The sequence below is a fragment of the Acinonyx jubatus genome, chromosome E1 (genome assembly GCF_027475565.1).
Source record: "Acinonyx jubatus isolate Ajub_Pintada_27869175 chromosome E1, VMU_Ajub_asm_v1.0, whole genome shotgun sequence".
NCBI classification, from domain to species: domain Eukaryota; kingdom Metazoa; phylum Chordata; class Mammalia; order Carnivora; family Felidae; genus Acinonyx; species Acinonyx jubatus.
Genome location: NC_069397.1, coordinates 32,532,270 through 32,550,947, shown reverse-complemented (window position 1 = coordinate 32,550,947; position 18,678 = coordinate 32,532,270).

Here is an 18,678-nt window from a genome sequence, read left to right as displayed (position 1 = left end):
AAGAGAGACTCTATACGGAGGCAAATATATTCATTAATTTTTCAAATTTATTGCTAAAATATTTATTGGACACCAAAGTACATACCAGCTTCTGAGTACGGGGACACATAAGTGAGCAAAACAGACAAAATATACTATCTAATTATAAGGATAGTACATAAGGAAAATGAACCAAACACACACACACACACACACACACACACACACACACACACACACACACACCACTCTGATAAAGAAGAACAAAGTTGGGAAATAGAGAATAAACAGTAAATAAAGAGAAAGGAACACTTAGATTGAGCTTTCAAAGCACATGACCCATCATGTACTCCAAAGGTGAAATGATCTTAAAGTATCTCAGAGACAGAAAGGGGTTCATGTAGATATAGTATCTAGAGTGAGAACGCTCTGGTATTAGAGTAGACATATGGGCAGAAGCTGGATCAGTTCAGGGACTTAGAAGCTTGAATAAGAGGTTTGTTTGTATTTTAAGTTTAACGTAGAACTATTGGAAGTTTATGAGCAAGGAGTTGATGTAACCTGGTCAAGACTTATAAAAACAAAACAAAAACAAAATACAACTAAAATCTCATGTCTCAGAATAAATCATTAAGGAGATAAGAATCGAATCAGTATTAGGAGGCTGCTGCAAGTGCAGGTGGGATGGGACAATGGCTTGGTCAAGGAAAGAGTAAAGATGGACAAAATGTTAGAGGTATATTGGAGGAGAAAAGTTACTTGCTTACAGGCATGACCTTGATGCAAAATCCTATGTGGTATCTGTTCCATGTTTTTGATTGAACTTGCTATGGGCTCCATGTTTTATTCTAGACTATTGGACAGATCTTAAACATCATTGGGTCTAATGGGATAGAAGTGCAGAGTGGAAAAGCCACTTAGATTATGGCTACAAACACCTAGAAATGGGCCTCTTGTTTTGAATCCTTAAAACTGACAGAAGTTAGGATGCCTGGGTGGCCCAGTCATTTGAGCATTCAACTCCTGATTTTGGCTCAGATCATGATCTCACAGTTTGTGGGATTGAGCCCCACATTGGGCTCTGCATTGATAGTGTGGAGCCTGCTTGAGATTTTCTCTTTCCCTCTCTCATTCTTCTCTCTGCCCATGCAATAGTGAGCTTGTGTGCAGTCTCTCTCAACAATAAATACACAAACCTTAACAAAAAAAACCTGTTAAAGTTAACTGGGTACATATCTCTAGCACTACGCTAGTATCTTAACAATGGATATGTAGACAAAGAAAAAAGTAAGGGAATTTCTGTATCCCCAAGTCCATAAAACTCAAAAAAAAAAAAAAAGAATCTGCCTGAAAATATATCAAGCAGGTTCTCCTTTCCCACCTTCCCCACTTTTATATTCATAAGGGCTCTTCTTCCACATCATAAAACAAAGGCATACCTCTAAGTGATGCTAAAGCTTACCATGGTTCATTATTTGAGGGGTACTAAACAAATGGACAATTTTAAATATTGGTATCTGGGACATCGGGGTTTTTTTTTAGTGTTTGAGAGACACAGAGAGAGAGACAGAGAGAGAGAGAGAGAGAGAGAGAGAGAGAGCATGCACACGTGCACGAGTAGGGGAGTGGGGGAGCGCAGAGGGGGAGGGAGACAGAATCCCAAATAGGCTCCATGCTGTCAGCTCAGAGCCCAACACAAAGTTCCATCCTACAAACCGTGAGATCATGACTTGAGCTGAATTCAAGAGTCGGATGCTTAACTGACTGAGCCAACCAGGCACCCCTCTTTATTTTTTTAATATAGGTACCAGAAACCTATAGAAGGTTCCCCTGTATATACTTCTGCTAAAATACAAGGGCAGCATCATAAATGGGATCTTTTTGCATGGTTTGGCATTTTCTGAATTCACATATAGAGTGGGGGATAAGAGCAATGAGTGTTTTTAGTAAACAACCTCAAGTCTTGCTCCCCCCAGAGGAAGGTCAAACAATTTTTTCCAGGGGAGTGTTCTATGAAAGCAAAACAAAGAAAATACCGTTGAGAAGGACTAAAGTAGCTTATTTCACCTGCATTACAAACCCACAAAGTCTATCACCTAACTGTTCTCCTTCTTCCCTCCCCTGCCTTTTCATAACCTTCTCTTTGTCTTCTTTCTCTTCTCCCCTCTTGTCTTTCCTCCCTTCCTTCTTCTCTTCCTTCTTCCCGTTTTCCTCTCCCTCGGATTCTAATTAGCTCTAATAATTAGGTTAAATGAGGTTGAGTATTTAGGACCACGTAGGCACCAACCAGTCAGAAAGATTACTCAACTGATGAGAACAACAGCAGCCTATACATAAGACATTTGAGAATTAAATCTGTTTTGTATGGACCACTTTCCATATATTGAGTAAACAAAGATTGCATTTCCAAAGTTTTGAAGAAAATATTATTTAATGGACTTGGTAATATAAACAGTTTATCAAAAATAGTTTATTATGCTAAGTGAAATTAGAGAAAGACAAAAATCATATGACTTCACTCATATGAGGACTTTAAGAGACAAAACAGATGAACGTAAGGGAAGGGAAACAAAAATAATATAAAAACAGGAAGGGGGACAAAACAGAAGAGACTTACAAATATGGAGAACAAACTGACGGTTACTGGAGGAGTTGTGGGAGGGGGGATGGGCTAAATGGGGAAGGGGCATTAAGGAATCTACTCCTGAAATCATTGTTGCACTATATGCTAACTAATTTGGATGTAAATTTTAAGAAATAAAAAACAAAATTAAAAAATATTTTATTGGAAAATGTTTTGAAATAACCCCATAAACTTTATTAAATATTTCTGACTATATTGGCTTGAAATAGGTGCCTCTAGGTAAAAGAGTCAAAGTTATAATCAATAGTCATTTTACCACTTTAAATCTTTGTATTTCTCTCCAAATTTAGGAAATCATTATAATGACTGAGCTTTTTAAAAAATATATCCTTTTACAAGCAATGGGGTTTCTATTTCTTTGCTGTTAACAAAATTGAAGGAATACATAATTGAGTTGATTGCTGATATATAATTAAGAATAATTTTGGAAGGTGCCTGGGTGGCTCAGTCAGTTAAGCATCCAACTTTGGCTCAGGTCTTGATCCCATGGTCTGTGGGTTCGAGCCCCACATCGGGCTTAGGGCTGACAGCTCAGAGCCTGGAGCCTGTTTCAGATCCTGTGTCTTTTTCTCTGCCCCACCCCTGCTGGTGCTCTCTCTCAAAAATAAATAAACGTTCAAAAATTTTAAAAAGAATAATTTTTGATAACATGTCACTATTTGGTCTTTTTGGTCTTGGGGGATTTATTTTCAAAAGTTTTTTTTTTTTTAATTGGCATTACAATAAAGAAATTTCTTCAATTCTGATCTACTTGTCCATATGAGTGTTTCTCTGCAGAAACATCTAAAAAAAATACACCAAAAGATGTAAAATTAATGTTGAGCCTGGTCTCATTTTTGCAGTAAGTGTTTTTCTTCTACAGATATCTAAAGTCATCAGAAAGAAATGACCTATTTATTTCATTACTTTCTTTAAAAAAATTATGTAATACATGTTTAGTAATTTGTCAAAATCCCCAATATGTTTGTGTCATTTTGTTCAATTGTTAATTACAATTGTTAGGATGATTCAATATAAAAAGGAATTATTTAATGCTTAGAGACTTATGATAACAGGGAATTTAAAAAATAGATATTTTTGTAGCAGAAAAGCATGAATGTGTGATCAATAAATTCATTCAGGCATAAAAGATGATATATTAGGATGCAATTTTCTAAGAGAAGCAGAATGTGAACACTGGTTCAAGGAGGATACAGAGAGATGTGAAATTTATGGGTGCTAAAGAGAACTTTCTTGATGTGCTTTTATAAATTGCTGATGGTGGGTATCAAGTTACTATGGTATCTTGATTCCATGGACTACATTTTATTTTTTGCTTTTTTTAATTTTTATTTATTTTTCAGAGAGAGAGACACAGAGAGTGAGCAGGGGAGGGGCAGAGAGAGAGAGGGAGACACAGAATCCAAGGCAGGTTCCAGGCTCTGGGCTGTCAGCACAGAGTCCGACGTGGGGCTGGAACTCAGGAACTGTGAGATTGTGACCTCAGGTGAAGTTGGAGGCTGAACTGATTGAGCTACTCAGGTGCCCCTCCATGGACTAAATTTTAAAAGAAGCATAGAACACTTTTTGAAATGTCAATATTTACAATTCACTAAGAATTTATCATTTGGAAATTTTAAAACTCATGATGAAATTCTTCAAATTTATCAGGGTAGATGAGCAGAAAAAGAGAAAAATATATACGTTGAAGGTCACTAGTCTTTGCTGTCTCTAAATCCAGAGTTCCATGTAGGTACACTACCTTCTTCTTAAAGAGGGTTCAGGGTACAATAGCTCTTGAGGGATATATCCTTCACTATTGAGGACATACTCTAACATGTTTAAAAACAGTAGATTTGCAGATAATTCCATGAGATGATAGGTTTTCCAAGGAAATGGATTTTAATTATGTGTATATGTATCTTACTAAGACATCTAGGGTACCTACTACCTTCTGCTCACCAGTTTATAATATGATAATTTTAATATAGTGCACAGAAGGCCTTCCTGGTGTTGATGATGGTGTCAAGGTCATTGCTGTCTAGGTTGTAATAGAAAAAGAACACTACTGATGAATCCCTGAGTCAATAGGATACTATTAAAGTAAGTTCTGCCTGGGTGAAATATGTTCTGCCTGGATGAAAATTAACTCTAAAATTAGGAAAAAAATTCATATGCCAGATCAGTAACTTCATATTAAGTTCTAAGGGATTTATTAATTTGCTCCATGAGGGCAATCATATATGGAACACTCATTTCAGTTGAAGCCACCACTTGATTAAGTTCCTTATAATCTTATTATTTTGAGAACTGTCAATCATACGTACTAGAAAAATCCAGAAAATAAATGAGAATTTATTTGAAATTTTCATCTCTGTATCATTCAATTCTTCTAAGATACCTTTGCATTTGCATCAAGGTTGAAATATTTCTTTTGATTTGCTATTTCAGTAAGGAGGAAACTCTAATGACTTCAACTTGCATAATTGCTGTATTAGCCCATACGTTAAGTTCATGAAACTATGTTTCTGCCACTTGCCAAGGCTCTTATCACCAAATGCACAGGAACTGATGAAGTGACCAGAGGGATGGCCAGAGTCCCTCTGGACATATCATAAGGTGAGTGAGAGCTTTATCAACAAGTCTTAAACCCCCATTCTTACTGACACATTGCTATGTTATTTTGAGCCTCAATCAGTGTTCTGCCATTTCTAAGACTCAGAAGTGTCCTTTTCAGTGAAGAGTTACCCAGGCCAATGGCCATAGGGAAGTTTAAAAGGCTGTGAGATACACATTAGCTCAGGACTAGGAATTAGGAGGAAGGGTCTGGTTCTGCAGCCCTGTAACCCAAATTGGCCCTTTGTTCTCTGGATTCGTGAACTGTTGATTTTGTCCCTGGCAAATCCTTGATTGGTTAACAAGAGAGATCTCTTGATGCCAGACTATACCCTTGACCCAGGTTATCACATCCATACTGCTGCTTTTACGACTGTGCCCACTTTGTTAATGGCATTTAACTGTTAGCACTTGGAGACAAAAACCCAGACTCATTCCACTAAACTGGAGATCAGAAATCAAAAATATTTTATAAACATTCCCAGTTTACAGAAACCAGGAGACCTCTGTTTAAAAGATTCTGATAAATTGTTTCACTTGATCAAAAGGAAAGGAGGTCTGGAATTAGTCATGAGACATGGTGAGATGCTGAATATTCTGAGATCTAATCCAGCATTTCTATTACCTATAATCCTTGGATACCTTACCCAGCGCCACTCAAAGGCTTTCCTGTCATTGTTTGGTTCTAATTGTGTTGCAAATCCAAAAAGTATTTTAATCCCTGACAAATGCTCAAACAAAAGCGCATGAATCCAGAACCTCTGCTGAGCACACATACGTCAAGTCAGTCCAATCCCAAATTACTTTTTGTTGATTTCTCCTGTTTGATTTCTACCCAGAAAAATCCATGCCCATATATTTAACCCAAATTGTTGATAGGATATATTGATAAATTCCTCTAATTTATTCTAAATGCAACTTTTTCTTCTTCACTCATGTCTTCATTCAACATTCATGCCAAAATGTCTTGATTATAATTACTAATGAGTCCTAGCATGTGGGAACAAAGATTAAATCTCTTCCACTTAATATGGGTGATGTTTCAGTGGTTGGGCCATTCTTGGGCTCGGTAAGTTCTATGGATTCTTCCATATAGCCTTGTTCTGATTGTTGGGATCTCACTATTTTCTGATAAATGCCTTAAAATATTCATATGATCAATGAATATAGGCAACAGAGCTGACTTAGTTATGACATAAAATGAAAGTTCAGCATTTCATAGAATTCATTTCTGTATATTACCCACATATCATCCTCAGTGTGTACATGGATCCAGCTAATTACATGATCAGTTAAATCATTTTCCTATTGCCTCTGCTGCTAATTTCTCATCTGGGAATCTGGGTTGGCAGAAGATGTTGTCTCACCACTTCTGCCTTATGTCAACCCAATAACCAGTTTCATATACCTATATATCCCTGAGCATCTGTTCTCAAAAAATCCAAGCAACAGAAAACAACTCTGAAACACACACACATGCACACACACATACAGGGATAGCTCACAGCATCCATGAAAGAGCTAGACTGTCTAAGCAGCCAGTCAGTTGGGTTAATACAACTGTGGGTAGATTGTCTTCTCTATGTGTGTGTCTATATAACTCCTGGTATCCTTGGGGGTCTCAGGTTACTATTTCAGTTTATTTTTTAATTGGTTTGCTGTATTTGTGATTTATCATGGAGCAAACAGTAAGAGACAGAGCATGCATCCTGAGAATAAAGGATTTATACAACTTCTCCCATCTCTCTAATTTCTCTGATGACACCATGGTTGAGTTCTCTTTTGCGCTCTTTCCTCTTTAAGTTATTCTGGGGTTCTTCTGAAGAACAATCCACTTCTTTTTTGATGGCCTCTTCTTTCACTTGAGTAGGATTTCAAGGTGTTCAGGTATGTGTTTTCTTTCTAACTTCAAGAAATTTTCTACCATTTAGTTTGTCAATGAGACCTGTCCTGACTTTGAAGCACAGTTATGGATTCATTTTATTTGTATATTTCTTCTACTGTTTCACTGAAGTATTGTTAAGGAGTTATAGGTGTATTTGTCTGCCATCTTAAATTAGATATTAAGACAAAAAATACTTTAAATCCTGCTTAGTTGCTAAGGAATGAGTTCACACTTCATACATGTGATCCTGCGGTTGGTTAATCTTTTCTCCTATTTTGAAGATTCTAAAACCAAGGATAATAATCCCAAACACCTTTCACCTAAACAAGAATATATTTATTAGATTTATCAGAAAAGGATTAAATTAGGGCAGTAAGACTATTATCATCAGCCCCAGGGAATCTTTGCTGAAGAAAACTCCTCATGATTACTTATAACTAAAAACCAGAAACCAATTATCTGGGCAACATCCTGGAAAAGAGTAGTATGAGGTTGTGGGTGTTAAAGAGCTCTGAAAGAGGCTACGTGATGTGCAAGACAGCATCAAATGTAAGTGAGAGACAATGCTGAAATAATAGAGACATTTATGTCAAAGAATGCTTTATAATGCAAGGAAGGCAGCTTACAAGGGGGGTTATTAAAGAAACAAAGTAATGGGGCTTTTAAAGAGGAGTATTACAAAAGAGAAAAGAGTAAAATGTGCTTGTTTCAGAAGTGATCGCTTCCACAAGTGTGTTAAGGATTCTATTTGTGGGCACAAGGCATGGGAGACCATGAAAAACTGGAGGTGGAGGATGAACCTTGTTCAGGAAGTTTAAGTATGAATAAGAAGGAAGAGTTAGAATAATGGCTGGTGGAAGGCAGGGTGACAAGGGAGGGTTCAATTATTTTTTAATTTAAAGGTATTTTTAATTTTTATGTGAAAGAGGAGAAATTGCAAAAATTAAAGACTTCTGGTTTGTCTTGATGATCAGGACTGGAAACATTTTGGAAAGAATTATAAAATATCCGAATGATTCATTCTTAGAGACACAGAAGTTTCCACCAGTTGGCATAAGTTCACCAAAAACAGATCTAATTATCTGTAGGTCTTTTTTGAAATTTCTACTAAATCAGTGTAGAACTAGTTCAATGTCACAGGCATAGCACAGAGATATTGGGGAAGTAATATTCATTAAATACCAAGTAGGTGCCAAGTGCCATGATGGGCACTATCACCTTACTGAGGGATGCATTTTGTGTTGCCAAAGACTTGGGATTAGAGGTCCTTTAAAGTCCCTTCCACGTTTAAGATTTTATAATTTTCTTTTTACCAGTGAACCCATATGTTCTTCACAAAATTGTACTTTACACTTAGAATTAGGCACAGCCATTAACTAATCATTATTTGTTAGAATACAGGTTCACCTGAGAAGACGGTGCTATGCGCACATCTATGTACAGTATGCATTTTTTTATAATTTTTTTAACATCTATTTTTGAGACAGGGAGAGACAGAGCATGAACAGGGGAGGGTCAGAGAGAGGGAGACACAGAATCTGAAGCAGGCTCCAGGCTCTGAGCTGTCAGCACAGAGCCAGATGCGGGGCTAGAACTCATGGACCGCGAGATCATGGCCTGAGCCGAAGTCGGCCGTTTGACCCACTGAGCCACCCAGGCGCTCCTACAGTATGCATTTTTAATAAAAATTTATGTAATAGTTCAAAGCTTCAAATGACAGGAAAACAAATGTGATTAGGCTGCTACACTTGTTCCTAGTTCTTCACTGATTCCTCATGATTTTTATTTATTTTTAAAAATTTATTTCTCTTGAAAGAGAGAGACTGTATGCAAGCAGGAGAGGGCAGAGAGAGGGGGGAGAGAGAGAATCCCAAGCAGGATCCCCATGGTCACCCAGAGGCTGATGTGAGGCTTGATCCCACAAACCATGAGATCATGACCTGAGCCAAAATGAAGAGTTGGACAGTCAACCAACATACCCACCCAGACACCCCCATTTTTAGTAAAACCCACATTTAAAATGACTTAAAGCCCTAGGGACACCTGGGTGGTGTAGTCATTGGAGCGTCAAACTTTGGCTCAGATCATGATCTCGTGGTTCATGGGTTTGAGCCTCATGCCGGGCCCTGTGCTGCCAGCTCAGAGCCTGGAGCCTGCTTCACGTTCTGTGTCTCCCTCTGTCTCTAACTTTCCCCCACTCGTGCTCTCTCTCTCTCAAAAATAAAAAAAACATTTGAAAAATTAAAATGACTTAAAGCCCTGAAACATAACTCTTTATATGTTTGAAATCCCTACTAAAGGTCATAATTTTAAAGCCAGATTCTGCTAATTTACCCCCCATGATGACACAGGATGGCTGAGAAGAGGTAAAAAGGCTATTACTTTGCGAAGCTGTTAATATATGATCATTCCTTTTTTTATTCTAGCTTTGAGATCTAATTGACATAATACTGTGTACGTTTAAAGGTGTACAATGTGATGATTTGTTACATGTATATAATGTGAAATGTTCATCGCAATAAGTAGTTAACACATCCTTCACCTCAATTAACTGCTGTTGTTATGGTGAGAACAATAAAGATCTACTCCCATAGCAACTCCCAAATATAGAATATTGTCAACTGTAGTCACCATGCTGTGCCTTAGATTCGTGGAATTTACTCATCTCGCAGCTCAAAGTTCATACCCTTTGAACCACATCTCCCCATTTCTCCCACTGCTTAAGGGCCATCCTGTTTCTAGGAGTCTGGCTTTTTTAGATTCCACATAGTACGTGATATCATATAGTATTTGTATTTCTCTGATTTACCACACTTAGTATAATGCCCTCAAGGTCCATCTATGTTCTCACAAATGGCAGGATTTCCTTCTTTTTTATTGCTGAATATCCCTCTCTGTATATAGATCTAGAGACATATCTGTCTTTCTATCTACCTATCTATCTACATACATATCACCCTCATCTTCTTTATCCACTCATCCATAGACTGAGGACACTTAGGCTGTGGCTGTTGTGAATAATGTAGCAATGAACGTGGGAGTATAGATCTCACTCTTCAAGATAGTGATTTCATTTCCTTTGGATATATAACCAGAAGTAGGATTGCTGGGTCATATAGTAGTTCTATTTTTAATGATTTTAGGAGACTCCATGCTGTTTTCCATAGTTACTGTATCAATTTACATTTCCACCAACAGAGCACAAGGGTTCCCTTTTTTCCACATCTTTGGCAACATTTGCTATTTCCAGTCTTTTCGATAAACAACATTCTACCAGGTATGAGGTGATATCTAATTGTTGTTTTGATTTGCCTTTCCTTGATGACTGGGGTGTTGAACATCTTTTATCAAGCAAATGGCCTTGTTGACCATTTGTAGGTCTTCTTTTGAAAAAAGGTCTATTCGGTTCCTTTGCCCATTTTTCAATCAAATTGCTATTGAGTTATTGGGTTATAGGAATTCCTTATATATTTTAGATATTAACCCCTTATCTGATAGGTGTTTTGCAGATGTCTTCTCTGATTAGATTGCCTTTTCTTTTGTTGATTGTTTCTTTTGTTGCACAGAAACTTTCAGTTTGATGTACAGAAGCTTTTTGTATTTATTTTTGCTTTTCTTGCTCAAGTTTGGGGTCATAACCAGAAAAATCATTGCCAAGACTAATATAAGGAGCTTTTTCTCTATGTTCAAATGTACGAGTTCAGGTTTTATAACTTCAGGTTGCTGAAGTTTAAATGACTCCTACGCTCCCCAAGAGCATTGTGTACATGCATACGTGTGTGTGTGTGTGCGTGTGTGTGTAAGCTAAATGTTGAACTTTGCATGGGGATGAGAGTCTCCAACTCTGCCATCTTGGCAAGCGTCTTGAGAATTTCTCTTAAACTGTCTTATTACTTTTTTTAAAAATGAGAACTGCATTAGGAAGCTATATGCCTATTTTCTCAATTAATGGTCTATTGGCACGATAGGGTAGCAATGAAACTTCAACTGCAAATTGATGCCAATCGCTGGCACAGATCCTCTGATCTACCTTTTACTGGCTTCTAGTAAAGAATCACAGATGAGAAGCATAGAGAGGGATGTTAAGAGAGAGAGAGAGTGCAACAGCAGACCACTGGCTTTCTTTGCTGCCATACAAAAAAAAATACATTCAGGTGGCGGAGTCCATGTTTTCTTTCCAGCACTGAGAGGTTGCATGGGAACTAGCTATAGCAGTGAATTTACATTTTCTTAACACTTCCAGTTAAACAAGTTGTTGCACATCTGTGTGGGTTGTGGGGTGTGTGTGTGTAATGAATGATTTGAATTGGAGAAGCAGGTAATAGTAGTAATAAATGTTTTATAATACATGTGGAGTTCCTAGATGGTATAATGGAAATGTATAGCTACAATGATTTACAAGGATATATTTTAAGTTGACTAATAAGTGATTCTTATAGAAATGACTAAGGTGTAATAATGGGGGATATCAAACAATGAGACATTAAATATTGTGAAAGTCGAGCATGTTTTAACACAGGGAACTAACATTATCTACATATAGCAGTGCCAGACTCTGGGCTTGTGGCTTTATGTTTATACTACTATAAACCTCACAACAACCTGGGAAAGTCGGTTATGGCATTATTTTTATGGGATTAATTTTCTGAAGCACAGAATATTTAACTGTTTTTCCAATATTATTTGCCTAGTTTTAAAAAAAGGTGTATCCTGATTTGAACCCTGAAATAAGCCTCAAAATTCACACTTTTTTTCATTTTGCAAGGCTACTAACACTTGCACTTTGTCAGCTTGGGGAGGAATAATATGCTCTATAATTGTGAAAGGGACATCCACAGCTCTGCTGGTTGTGAATCATTGCTGACGTTGAAGACTTTGTTCTTATCCCTTTCAGTTATTTATAAGATAATAAAGGCACAGGCATGGGTCTGTTCATCAAAATTCTTTGCCTGAGATTTGCAGACTAAATGATATGTAAATATGGAGTGCTTATAACTGAGCGGTGCCCTAACCTCGGTTCTTAGCTGCCTTGTTATTGTTGACTTGTTCTTAGTAGTTTTTAGAGCTGGTTACTTCTACAATCTCTCTCCTAGTACAATAGTAATAATAACCAACATTTTTTGAATGTTTACTATACCAGGCACCATCTGAAGTTATTGATTCAATTAATCATCATACTAACTATGGCTTCCTGTCTTCAGGTAAGTGAAGCACACCTCCACATTTTCTCATGCAGAATCTTAACCGATGTACTTTTGCTCTCTTCCCTGACCTCTTCCACCTTGGTGTATGCAGAAGCATCTAAGAACTAATTGTATTCTTGTGAACCACTGGGGTGGGATGCTATTTAATCTTTTACTTTAGATATGGATGTCAGTTTGCAGAAGCTTGGGTGAAGGATACATATTTACTAGAATTTCAGCGTTCTTATTGTGCCATTTTTTTTGTTAATTATCAGACAGTTCAAGCACACATAAATATACAGCTTTACCCACCACTACTAGTTATTTCACATTATCTATAATCTCACCTTTTATTTAAAGGTACAGTGGTTTAGAGATAGAGCCAAAGCCCCATCCCTCCAATCACTTTCCAGCCTTCCTCCTCTACAAGTAACTATTCTTTATTTGTACAGATCATCCTCTATTTTTGTATTTTTATGACAGAGGCATGTCTTTTAAAACCTGATATAAAAGAGATCATACCATTACAGTCATTTTGCGATTTGCTGTATCACTAGAATTCTATTTCTAAATTTTCCCATGTTTTTCACATCAAGCTAACATTTTTAATTGCAAAAAAAGTATTGTACATAAATCATAGTGTACTTCTTCATTCTCTTGCAGAAAAAGTCATCTCACCAACAACATCTTGCCATTAAACATTAATATCCCTGGACATATGCTCAAAAAGGTCTCTAGGGAAACAAGAAATAGAACCGCTTTATCAGAGAATATGCATGTATTCCCCTTGTAGAGATTTGCTCGATAGTTCTCCAAAGTGGTGGTACCAATGCATACGCCCCCATCAGCAATGTCAAACAGTCTCAATTTCCACTTGTTATTGTTAACACTTTTAATTAAATGTTAATTTTAACAGTACCATGGAAGTGAAATGGCAGGATGTTTAGTGCGCAGTTTCCCGATTATGAAAAACATTGAGTATCTTTCCATTTCTTTCTTAGCAATGCAACAGTGTTTCTAGGGAAGTTACCTATTTACCTATGTGGCTAGTTCCTTTCTATTGACTGGGATCATTTAGGTTTTGCTTTCCTTTATATATTCCGTTCGGGAATCATGTGTTACTCACATGCTTTGCTAGTACTGTCTCTCTCCATTTTACTGATGTTGTTATCATACGGAAACATTAATTTTAAATGTAGTCACTTACAAAATATTTCACTTATGTCTTTTGTCATATGTCAAAATCATCTCAATTATCAAGCACTCATTCCCACACCTTACTCCTCTATTTCTTATTAGGTTTTTTATCTATTTATGTACTGAGACCATTTTTCCATTAATTTAAACTTTTCAAGCTATTAATGCCTAATAATCTAAGTCCTTATTCTTCAGAGTCTTGATTTTTTGCTCTACAATTCTATATGTATTTTAGGATTAACTTGCCAGTTTTATTTAAACATAACTCGGTTGCTTTATAATATTATATTAATCGGAGATCAAAAAACACCATTATGATATTGAATCTTTCTGTCCATAAGTAAGATACTTCAATTTATTTATGGTTTCTATATAAAGTTTTAAGTTTGTTTTTTTATTTAATTAGAGCAAGAGAGAGAGAGAGTGTGCATGAGTGGGGTAGGGGCAGAGAGAGAATCCCAAGAAACCTCTGTGCTGTCAGCTCAGAGCCCAATGTGGGGCTGGAACTCACGAAACAGGAGACCTTGAACTAAACCAAAATGGAGAGTCTGATGCTTAACGGGCTCACACCCAGGCACCCCTATAAAGTAGGTTTTTTAGTGAAGTATAGCTGACACACAATGTTATATTAGTTTCAGGTGTACAACAGTGATTTGACAATTCTATACATTACACAATGCTCACCATGATAAGTGTATGGAGTAGTTTTATGAAAGCATTTGAAAAGTATACAATTGAATAAATGGACAACCCTGCTAAAAAGTAGTCATTATGCACTAAAATGAATTTAAGATATAAAGGCAAGAAATTTAAAACTAAATAGAATTTTAAAACCGGAAAACAGCCGTTAAGTTCTCCTTGTGGTTCACAAGAGCTTTTACAATATATATGGATAGTTAGAAATGCTTATTTTTGACGCTTTTGATTTCAGACAACTCCACTAGTGCAGGATACATAGTTTAAAAATTCAGGAAGACTTGGTCAAACAAGGGCAGTAGTTATATAATAAAAGGAGTCAGAAATTTAAAACAAAACCCGAGAATTAAATGTAAGTACTTAAGAAGAAAATATTTCAATCCATTATAGGAATCAAAGCCTTCGAATAGTCATTTTGGGCCATTTCATTATTATGAACAATTGGTCATACTGACTATATCTTTCCCACAATTTCATCTAAAATTATGTTCATTTCCTTGTTCATGTCCCACACTGTAAATTTCTTTGCAATCTGTCTCCTCTTATCCCAATTCCCCATTGCTCTAGCCTTCTTTCTTCTCGCCTGAAAGTATATGGCTTCCTTTCCTTCCAAACATTTCCACTGCGCCCCTGTGGGACCCCCATTCTGTGATAAACACAATCCCACACATTTTCAACTTTTGACTAAGAGTGCGTACCATTAAAACCTGTCTCTTATTTGAAGACACCATTTTCTCTGGAATACGCTTTATTACAACTTCCAGTATTCCCAGTACTTTGTGGTTTTTACTGTATTTTGTATATCAGTTTCCCCTTTTTTATTAAGGTATAGTTGACATATAACATATCACCAAGCAGGCAAAAGACCTGTACACTGAAAACTAGAAGATATTTATGAAAGAAATTGAAGATACAAGTAAATGGAAAGATACGCTGTACTCATGAGAGAATACTGTTACAAGTTCCATTCTACCCAAAGGAATCTATAGATTTAATGCAATCCCCATCAAAATTTCAAAGGCATTTTTCACAGGAATAGAACAATCTTAAAATATGCATAGGACCACAAAAGACCGTGAATAGCCAAAGCGAGCTGGAGAAAGAATACAGCTGGAGGCAATCATCCTCCCCAATTTCAAACTATATTACAAAGCTATAATAATCACAGGGCATCTGGGTGGCTCAGTCAGTTAAGTGTCCAACTTTAACACAGCTCATGATCTCACGGTTCACAAGTTTGAGTCCCATGTCAGGCTCTGTGCTGACAGCTCAGAGTCTGGAGCCTGTTTCTGATTCTGTGTCTCCCTCTCTCTCTTTGCCTCTCCCCTGCTTGTGCTCTGTCGCTCTGCCTCTTAAAAATGAATAGATGTTAAGAAAAAAAAATCAAAGCTATGGTAATGAAAATAGTATGGTATTGGCATAAAAACAGACACATAGATTAATAGAACACGATAGAGCACCCAGAAGTATGCCCACACATATATTGTCAATTAACTTATGACAAAGGAACCAAGAATACACAATGGGGAAAGCAGTCTCCTCAAAAAATGGTGCTGGAAAAACTGGTCCGCCATATGCAAAAGAACAAAACTGGGCCACTATCTTACACCACACACAAGAACTAACTCAAAATAGATTACGGACTTGAAGGTCTGTAATGGCCAGAAAACCATAATACTCCTGAAGGAAAACATAGGCACTAAGGTCCTTGATATCAGTCTTGATGAGGATCTTTGTTAATCTAACACCAAACACAAGCAATAAAAGCAAAACTATAGACAAGAGAGACTATATCCAACTAAAAGGCTTCTGCACAGCAGATCTGTGAATATGAGAAAATATGTGCAAGTCATATGCTTAAAAAGGGATTAATACCCAAAATATATAAAAAGCATATAACTCAATAGCAAAAACAAACATTAAAAAATAGGCAGAGGATCTCCTATTTTCTCCCAGTCTATTAGGACCTTTTTGTATTCAGTTTTTCTCCAACCAGACTAAAATTAGAAGTCTGTTACTCTACTCTCTTGCCACCATTCCCAGATTTTAAACCTACTATGTTTCACCTAGATACACCTTATAAAACTTTCAACTGAGTATCAATTTTCAGCTTTCAATCAACTTACCTTCTCGCTCATATCCTCACATGCCTTGAATACCTGGGAAAATAAGCATGCTTATAAGCAATTACCTGCTCTAGAGATTCGTATTCTTCAACCTCAGGTCCTCACACAACTTAGAATTCCACCATGTGTTCACGTTAGCCCTTTTTCCAAAAGAGCAGTTACTGTAAACCTTTTCCAGTGTCTTTAAAACTCCAATGCTACCCGTCCATTTTCAGCAGATAACTTTGTTACCCATTACAGATATATATGATTTTATATACATATATGTAACCAACGTTCACCGTTATAGCAGTTTCAAGTGTCCAACATAGCAATTCAACATCTGCACATACTGTGAAATGATCACCACAGTTAAGTCCATTACCATACACAGTTCCAATTTTTTTTTTCTCATAGACCTTTTAAGATATACTCTTTTACCAACTGTCAAATATGCAGCATCTGCTATAGACACCACATCCCAATGAACCATTCACTCCATAACCAGAAATTTGCACTCCTTAACTCCCCATCCCCATCTTGACTGGGTTTCAACATCTTTAACTTACCTGCAGCTTACTCTTTTTTTTTTCCTTTCTTCTATGACAGTGAAGAGGTAGCTTCATTTCTCTAATCCAGTGGTTCTCAAACCTAACATACACTAGAAGGTAGCTGATGGCTCAGGAAAGCAGATTGATTGGCCCCACACCCAGCAATTCTGAATTAGCAGGTCTTGGAGGTGGGGCCTGAGAGTTTGTGTTTTTAACAAGACCCAGGTGTTGCTGAAGCTGCTTCTTCAGAGACCACAGCTCTAAGGTAATTCTTCACTAGAATCATATCCCTCTTTGCCCCTTCAGAGAGAATGTTTCTTCAATACCCCAATCTTTCCCAATTCTTCCCACACTTTCCTTTTTTATTGGCTTCTTCCCAGTAGCAGTCATACATCCTCAAGTCACCTTTATCTTATAAAGAAAAGAAACAAAAAGCTCCTTCATGCTCACATTCCTCCAAGTTACTTTCCTACCTGCTTCTCCTTTTCGCAACTACACTTAGTGAACACATGCTTCACAAATGTTAATATTTCTTAATCTACCTATCAGCCTACCCAAAGCAGGTTGTGACGTCATACACGCACTCTTTGCTGAAGTTACCAAAGAACTAATTACCAGACAACCCAGTGAGCACTTCCCAGTTCTCATAGTCATCAGAGTATTAGGACTTACTTGCTTCTTTCTTGAAACACTGGGCCTTAACTTTTCTGATTTTCCTCCCTTTTTCACCACTCGTGTTAATCTTCCTTTGGAATTAGCTAATGTCATTGCTTCACTTCTTACTCTGCAAGCATTGCATGGTTTTCAATTGTTATTTATATGCTGAAGTCTCAAAATCGAGGCTGGATCTGTCTCCTTCCTGCAGCCTGCCCATGGGATCAGTGGGATTGCCTTTCCTAAAGGGGATATATAGGCTTGTACTCTCACAGGTGGATGAAACCCCACCCAGAGAAATGAGAGGGGGGAAAACCATATGGAGTCCTAAAGAAGATAGGTTTGAGGATCTGGGAAGATGAGAGGTTCTTGTTTAATCAAAATGAAATGGGGTTGCCTGGGTGGCTCAGTCAGTTAAGTGTCCGACTCTTGGTTTCAGCTCAGGTCATGATCTCATGGTTTGTGAGTTCAACCCCCATATTGGTCCTGTGCTAACAGCACGGAGTCTGCATAAGCTTCTCTGCCCCTCCCCAGCTCTCTCTCTCTCAAAATAAATAAACATTTAAAAAATGAAATGGGAAGGACATCACAGTAAAGTGTAAGAGCATGAATTTGTCATAATTCTTGAAATACTTTTAGGTGATTTTTAGACTCTGAGGCAGAAAATGGTAAATTGTTAATGACACCAACCTGATTTTGTAATTCTCTATTGCCTTGCCTGAGCTCATAGATGCAGGTGGGATCACTGATGACTCAGCTCCATTTGAGGGTAAGGTTTTGAAAACCAGGTTCAAAGAAATAAGTGAATGACAGAGTAAATGAAAGTCTTTAAAGTGAGGTGACAATAATTTTGATTCATAGATTCTAAGCTTGGCAAAAGTGAAGACTATCGAAGAGAAGGTTAAAGAATAGAGAGAAAATATCAGAGTAATAAACTTATGAATTTAATGACTGTTGCATTAGGTTGCTTGGGCAACTCAGAAGACAGAAAGTTGTGGTTAAGGACTAAGTGACTTCATGATTTGAGGAGGTTACATGGAATGGGAAAGGACCTTAAAAGTATATCGGAATGGAGGAAAATGCAATTTTAGAGGGCATCTGGGAGCTCGATGCCAGGTATTAGATTTCCATCAAACAAACCCAGAATGATGACAGAAATTGCAGAGGATACAAATACTAGAAATGAAAT